We start from the raw sequence: 8313 nt of genomic DNA, 5'->3' as shown, positions 1-8313 counted from the left end.
TGTTTGAATACAATCTGAATATTGTTAGCCTCATAGCATAATTGCCTAAATCATATTTACTCTACTCTACTTTTACTCTACATCTACTCTACTCTACATCTACTTTACCCTACTCTATAACCCTTAAAATATGACTTAGGCAATTATGCTATTAGGCTAACGAAAAGTAGATGTAGAGTAGAGTAGATGTAGAATAGAGTAGATGTAGAGTAAAAGTAGAGTAGAGTAAATATGATTTAGGCAATTATGCTATGAGGCTAACGATATGATCTAATGTGACGTGATGAAGTATTCAGTGATGTTTCTTCTGTCCAAAAAAAAGACATGATGAGTTTGTGTTTGTTACAAGTATACTGTGTGATGCTGCCCTCCTCTGGCCCAATGAAGAACACAACTGAATCAATACTATGCAAACCTATAGAGAGGGATGCCCTGCCCTGCATTGTTTTTTGCATTTATCGGCCAGTTGCCATTTACAAAAGACACCCACCGCCATGCCCCTGCTAGGTCCACTAAAATATTGAAGACATAGGGCTCGATAGGTTCAGTGATTAAGTAGGATAAAGGACTTTGATACACACCCTCAGACTTGGTGCCATGGCTTTGCAGCAAACAGGAGATAGGTGGCGCTGTTCAGGTGGACCTTCTCCTCCACAGATTCCTCTCTCTCTCTCTCTGTCTCTGTCTCTGTCTCTGTCTCTGTCTCTGTCTCTGTCTCTGTCTCTGTCTCTCTCTGTCTCTGTCTCTGTCTCTGTCTCTGTCTCTCTCTCTCTCTCTCTCTCTCTCTCTCTATCTATCTCTCTCTCTCTCTCTCCACAGACTTTCTGTCCCTTTGTTTGTCTTCTCTGGGGTCAGTTTACTCAAATCTTTCACAATCTCCATTACAGCAATAACCTTGCTGTCTCTTGTTCATCTTATTTGGTAGTAATGCAGTACAGGCAATACACTGTATTATACTGTATAACACTGTTAACTGAAGCCAATATATAATGATATACCACCTCCCTCCCCCCCCCAACACACACACACACACACACTCCCCTCCAGCGAGAAATGTTCACCCCCCCCCCCCATATAAAGTAGCTGGGCCGGCGGCAGCCAGGGGCAAGGGTGGGCCATGCCCACCCAAATGTGGGCTGTGCCTACCCAATCAAAATTGATTTTTATTTTATTTTTTTTTAGGTGGAAGTCCAGACCCACTATCGGACGGACTTGTTCATTCGCTGTCCAAGAAAATGTCAAATAAAATTCAGACAATTAATTAAAACTAAAGAATATACCATTACCATGCATTGCTTCTAATTGTATTATTGGGTGGGCAGGACAGCCTGCCTCCAAGTTACCCACCCGCTTATAGTGGTCACTGGTCAGCAGAGCCGGCCCGAGGCATAAACAAAATAAGTGGTTGCTTAGGGTCCCGACTGCCAGGGGGGCCCCCCCAATTTTTTTCTTTAGTTTTTTTTTTGTATGTGTGTTTGATATCAACATCATATTATGTAAATGTAAATTATCATACAATAAAAGGAATACAATGTTTTGGTAGATAGTTAATAGCTTAATAATTGAACCAGTTCATCTGGGAGGTAATCCGAGGTTAACTGATCACGTCACGTTCACGTCCATGGCATGCACAGTGTGCATTGAGTTTATTTAAAAATATTGCCCTCAGTTGCCCATGCACTGTGTATAGTCTATAGCCTATTTCAGCCTTGTCTGTGGAAAAAAAGATAACTGGACAACAGAGTTCTTCTGCTTCGTTCCTCTCACTGCATTTAAATTAATTCATTATATTACAGAAAAATATGTCCCGTAAAAGAAAAAGAGCTCCAAGCCCATCCCAGAGGACCCTGCTTAATGTTTTATTTCAAATTTATATTTTTATGGAAAATCCATGTGTCTTTCTTCAATAGCTTCTAATTCATCCGACCCAGTGTCTCCAAATTATTTGTTCACACAAAATTCCTCAGATTTAGCCTCTTAATTTTCCTCTCAAAGTGCACCAGATTCATGCATTTCACTTTAGAAAGGTAAATAAAATCTTGCAATAGTGGCAATAGTGGAAAGACTATATATCTATATAGTGTCTATAGTATATAGCTCTGGACTACCACCATCCAGGTTGCCCAGTCCCAAAGCTTTCTCTTCAGCTCAGGCTGCCTACAGTTAATACTGTGATAAAAAAAGATACATTATGTTGTATATAATGTATATTATATGTAATCCATAAACATTTGGGGAAAAAAAACATGCAAGAATCAAATCTCCCACACAGCAACACTCGAAGTTTATTTGCATATTGTGTTCTACACAATTCATAGTAAATGTGCCAAAAATCAGACGCAGAGATCTTACAAGGGCAAAAAAATTCTGCTAGCGTGCTCAGCGCGCGCTTGCATCTACAGTCTCTTTGCCCAGTGTGCCCACCTAAAATTTCTTCCAGCCCACCCTAATCTAACTGTCTAGAACTGGGCCTGTAAAGTAGGCTAATGATCAATCAATAACCATAACTAAACATAACGAATCCCCATTTTTAATTACCAGCTCTAGTATTGTCTTATTAAAACTTACTATTAATAAATAAATAAATAAATAAAGATGCACTTTCTTACTCTAATGTACTGCAGTTCTGCTCGTAGGCTCAAAGGGTTTTGGGTGAAAACGGACCAATGTGTGAGTGTGAATCAATCGATCGGCGCTAACATTGGCTAACATACCCGAGGGTTTGTTTTACAGTGTTAAGTCCATGGCAACGAGCCTTGATTTATGATGTTGGTGAGTTTAAACATCATGTTACAGTTATAGGTGAAAAATTCTGGAATGTTCATGTTTTTAAGATCATTTGAATTAGGCATATACTTCCAGGTCCCTGATCGACTGGCACTTATTACAGTGGATCACAGATACTAATGGAAGCAATAGAAGCCTGCTGCATGGAGGCCGACAGGAAGAGACTGCAGAGGGTGGCAAACATCGCACAAAAAATCATTGGCTTGCCTCTGCCTTCCCTAAGCACCATCCACAACTCTCAGCAGGGCCAGAAACCTCCTGACAGACACCACCCACCCCGGCTTCCATCTCTCCAACCTGTTGCCCTCTGGCAGACGTTTGAGGTCCATACAGGCCAGAACAAATAGACTCAGGGACAGCTTCTTTTCCAAAGCGGTCACCATATTGAACTCCACTAATACAACTGCACAGACGTACATATTACCACTGACCACTACACCACCAGACATATCTGGTTGTTTTTGTTGTCTGTGTGTGGTTCTTTAGTGTGTTTTTAAACTGTTTTATTGTGATACTGTGATACCTGATGCACTTTAAAGGAGCTGCTCTCTGAATCTCATTGTACAGTGTGTAACGACAATTAAAGCTTTCTATTCTATTTCTAAAGAGAAAAATCTCAAAATTGACCATGTGCTTGAAAAAAGAAAGAAGATTTTTCCCTGCAGTGTCAGGCCTTCAATCCTTGTTTTATATCCGGTTTTAGCACATGTCGACCAGCCACAACCTGTCCCTTAAATATCCCTTCATCGGCTCATGAAGCTACAATGAAGTAGTGTCCAGCCACTGACCTCAACCATCAGCTGTAGACTAAACTAAAGCAGGCTCAGAGTAGTGGAGGGATCCTGTGGTGTCCCATGGGGCCTAGCATCACCTTGAACCCACCAGGAGACTGTGTGAAGCCTTGCCAAGCCTACGAACATGACCTAGGGGTGGGTGTGTGTGTGTGTGTGTGTGCATGTGTGTGCGTGTGTGTGTGTGTGTGTGTGTGTGTGTGTGTGTGTGTGTGTGTGTGTGTGTGTGTGTGTGTGTGTGTGTGTGTGTGTGTGACAGAGGACGGAGGGTAGATGAAGGGAAAGCTGTTCTCTCCATCACAGACAAGACAAACGATGCACGGATGGATGGCACTCGACATCGCCATCATATTCAGTTAGTTTTGGGTTACAGCAAGCTGACTCTGCATCAGTTGATGCATCTGTCACACAGTGAAAGACACAGCCAGCTTTGACCATTTGCAACAACAGGAAAAAAATATATTTAAAAAAATTCACATTGTCACTAAAATCAAGAATGCAAATGAATAATTAATTAAGCTGTGACATGCCAGGCAAAAACATTGTTTTTTCAAGCACTGGTCAATTTAGAAATGATTGCTTTTTTGCTTCCATAACATGTCTTCTTCTTTGATACTAGTATTAATCAAAGGTCCAACATGTACATTTAAGTGTTTATTTGACTAATCCGTGTCCGTTTGCGTCGGTATATTTCTCCTAAACAACCATCTTTAACAGCCATTATATCAACTTTATTTTTCCCCCTAATACGAACCAAGAGTCTCAACTTCTAAAGCACTTACATCAACTAAACTGTCCATAATCATTGTAAGCACAATTCTGAAGGTTGTTACAAACAGATCTTTTCATATGTTTTCAAATTTACATTATATTTTGTTCACAAAAACATGACAAAAATGTATTTTGAAGGCCTGTATTGTTTGATTTTTTAAATAAAGAAAGGCTGTATCTCAAATCTGTCTGACTCCAAGATGTTGTACAAATGAAATACACATTTTAACTCTTGTTTTATCCAACATCTAGTTTTAGTTTTTAAAGAGATGCAAATGTACGAATGATTAGTTAGAAATGACCAAGTTTAAGAACATTTCTGAAAAAAAAATTAATACAAAAAAAATCTAAAATTCAGCAATAAACTGGCAAAGTTTCATGATGGAATCTATAAATTAAAATTGTATCCGTTTCACCTGCAGTGTCAAGAAAAATCGCGATAACAAATGGACAATGGATTAAGGCCATAGATTAAGGCAACACTTGGGTGTGTTTTTTCCAATGGCCACACGGTGGTGGTGTAGAGCAGTGGAGGGGCCAAAGATTGAACTCAACGGGCAGTAGCCTACACCACATCAATGGTGTCTAAATAGGAGGTATACAGGGGAGCGGTGTCATATACTCTATCATAAACTCTTGAAAAGAAAGATGGCCGAACAGGTGGTGGAATTAATTGACAGTGTATCAGGCTTTAGGTCTCCTCAGGGACACACAGGGGACTGTAATGTCTGCTGGTGTGTGTGTGTGTGTGTGTGTGTGTGTGTGTGTGTGTGTGTGTGTGTGTGTGTGTGTGTGTGTGTGTGTGTGTGTGTGTGTGCGTGTGTGTGCGTGTGTGTGCGTGTGTGTGCGTGTGTGTGCGTGTGTGTGCGTGTGTGTGTGTGTGAACATAGAATGGGGACCAGCTAAGAGTTTGTGTTTGATTTTAAGACAGTTTATGAATGTTAAATGAGATTACAAGTGACATTAATTCATACAGGTGAGTGAGTCAGTCAGTATTCATGTTAAGCACCTTGCATTATTGTTAAGATGAAAGAAGTTTGAATGAAAGTGATGGTGACAGATATTGGGCACTTTTGCTTAGTTTCAACATTTATATGGTCATTTGTAAAACTGCAAATTATTAATATGGTTATGAACTTCATCTGTGCTCTGAAATATGGATTATAAATAACTGTTCAAGAACACGATGCATACATGTGAGATTATGATGCACCATCGGTAATACAACACATTGTTGTTCTCTGAAGGCCTTTGATTCTCGTTTGGAATTAAATATCAAGCGCTATATTTGTCCACAACTTTGCACTATAGTTCACAGTATAGAATAAGGGGATTTTGGTTGAAGTATTTGGATTCTCCTTGGTAAAAGTGTCAGGACTCCCTGAATACTGTAACTCATTGGAACCTTCCTATAGCTAAATAAAGGATAGATCTCAATTAAAATATCTTATTTGTTTTCCCCTTAAACAACAGAAAAGTTTCTGTATGACTATAAAAAAAATAACTAGACTATATGAAAGATTTATTCCGTATTGAATTTTTAAAATACAAAAGAAAAGGAAAAAATTGTCTTAAACTTTCTAATGTAGCCGTCATTACTTCTATGGTGAGGAGACAGGAGTCAAGTTTTACGTTATTGTCAATGTCTACAATATGTGCCAGACATACAGATGATTTGAAATTCTCTCTAACCCACGGTGCAATAAGTACAAAAGGATCAAATGAGATAAGTGATACTGTATACACAATAAATAAACTCCAGAGTGCAAAAGTGAAGCAAAATCAAACAGTGTAGAAGGTAATACATTGAAAATGTGCAATATGAAGAAGAACATCATTTACAATATGTCCAACATACAGTAAACTAAGGAGTTGAAAATGTACAGTACAAGGGCATGACAACGTGCAGACTACTGTATAAACAGTTAGCAATTTCAACATGACATTTCTGAAGCGTTTTGTGTTCTAGGATCTTCAGACAGGCTCTTGTGTTTGTGTGTGTGTGTGTGTGTGTGTGTGTGTGTGTGTGTGTGTGTGTGTTTAGTCCATAGATAGTATTTAGTCAGGACAGTTTACAGCGTGGCCTCATTTAGGTTAAGTTCTTAAATCTCACTTTCCTAGTTCGTAAAGTAGAAATGGTATATTTAATTTGCTGTTATTCTTTGATATGTTATACATTGTCTTTTTGCCATATACAAGAACATAGTTTTGTATTTGTATGTCTGCTTGTGAACATTTACTGTATACCTTGGTCTTCATATGTATTTGTAAAACTGAATTGCAGATAAAAATATGAATATATGGGTTAATTCATAGGCTGGAAAACACTGATGTTTGTGTTTCTGCTGTGTGTAGGCCTACTCTATGCGTATTGATGTGGTCATGTACGTGTGTATTTCTATGTGTATATCTACCTATATTCCTCTCAACTTTTTAGAGTCTTTTTAAAATGCTTTTAATCCTATGTTGGTGTTTTTAACAGTTGGACTACTATCCATGTGTTACCATTGGATTGACTCTTTTTCTTTTCATGGACTTTTCTTAACAATGTCTCAGCGTTTAAAAGTAGCACCTAGTGCGATGGGTACATCTGTCATGTATATGGGCAGAAGTATTTAATATAAGTTTTATTCATCTATTTGTTGATTCTCTCCTTTTTATTGTACTTTTTTAAAAATGTTTAATATAATATAAAGATATATATTATTTTATGTATCTTTATTGTTTTAGTAATGCTGACTAAACCTGTTTTATAAGTTATGCGGATAGCTTATTATTATTGCCACTGGTACTGATGTTATGGCTGCCGTTATTAAGGCTATGTCCACTAAAGTTCAAGGACCATTATTGTACATTCAACAACCAAGGACAGATGGGTGCAGGGTGATGACAGTTTGTTTTATGTCTGTTTGGTGGGCATTGTATGCCTATGTTGTCATGTCATGTATTAAAAAAAAAATGTTAATCACAAAAATAAGTAGCACCAAGTGTTTTAACATTGCAAGGCACTTGTTCTGTGACATCACCTCTGACATAAGAAGTTAGTTACTCTTCACTCCAATATTGTATGATAACATATACTATTATCCTATCAGAACATATGATTTAAATCAGTAACAGGGCAATACTAAATGTTATAGTTGGATGTAACGACATTTAAAGGACAGCACAGCGTTAGCATAGCCTGTTATACAGTAATAATGCATCATTCAACATGAGCAGAGGTGGAATTTTGACTCAAGTACTGTATTTAAGTACAAGAAGCCTTTTTTAACTGAATACTTTCTTTACTAGACTTTATACTTCTACTCCGCTACAATTCAGTGAGAGATATTCTACTTTTAACTCCACTTCATTTATCTGTTAAAGACCTACTTCACCGGTTGGAATATGAAGGTGTATTGAACTCGGAGATCCTATTTAGTATAAATGTGCCAAAAAAATAGAAATCGGATCATCTTAGCCTGAGAAAAGGCAGAAAGAGTGTTTTATGGTCTCGCTGTCTAACCCTACAGTTTCCTTACTGTGACATCACAGTAAGGGTCAGGAATAACAGGACAGCTGGGCCAAGGGAAGACTAAGGAAAGACTGAGGGAAGAAAAACCTAATTCATTATATTATAATAGTTATTTTATAATGATAGAACGCTGGTTCCGTATGGGTGAAGTATTCCTTTAACTGTAGGTACTTTAGTGTATAGCCTACTACCCATAGGCCTAAAAGCAAATATACACTTTTACTTCACAAGTCGTTATAAAAAACAAATCTATTCTTTTATTCTATTTGATGAGTTAAACAAAAAATGCAAATGTCATGGTTTCAGTGTCACACATCTGAGATTTTGCTGCTTTTCCTTTTAATTATTGATTTTCTTACCAAGCAAACAAATCAATAAATGCAAAGACAATTTAAATCCATAATGAAAATTAAATGTATTTGAATTCCCCCCAAAAGAGCTCCACCT

Source organism: Ammodytes marinus (assembly GCF_949987685.1).
Source record: "Ammodytes marinus genome assembly, chromosome: 10".
Lineage (NCBI taxonomy): Eukaryota > Metazoa > Chordata > Actinopteri > Uranoscopiformes > Ammodytidae > Ammodytes > Ammodytes marinus.
Note: the sequence above shows the minus strand (reverse complement) of the source record.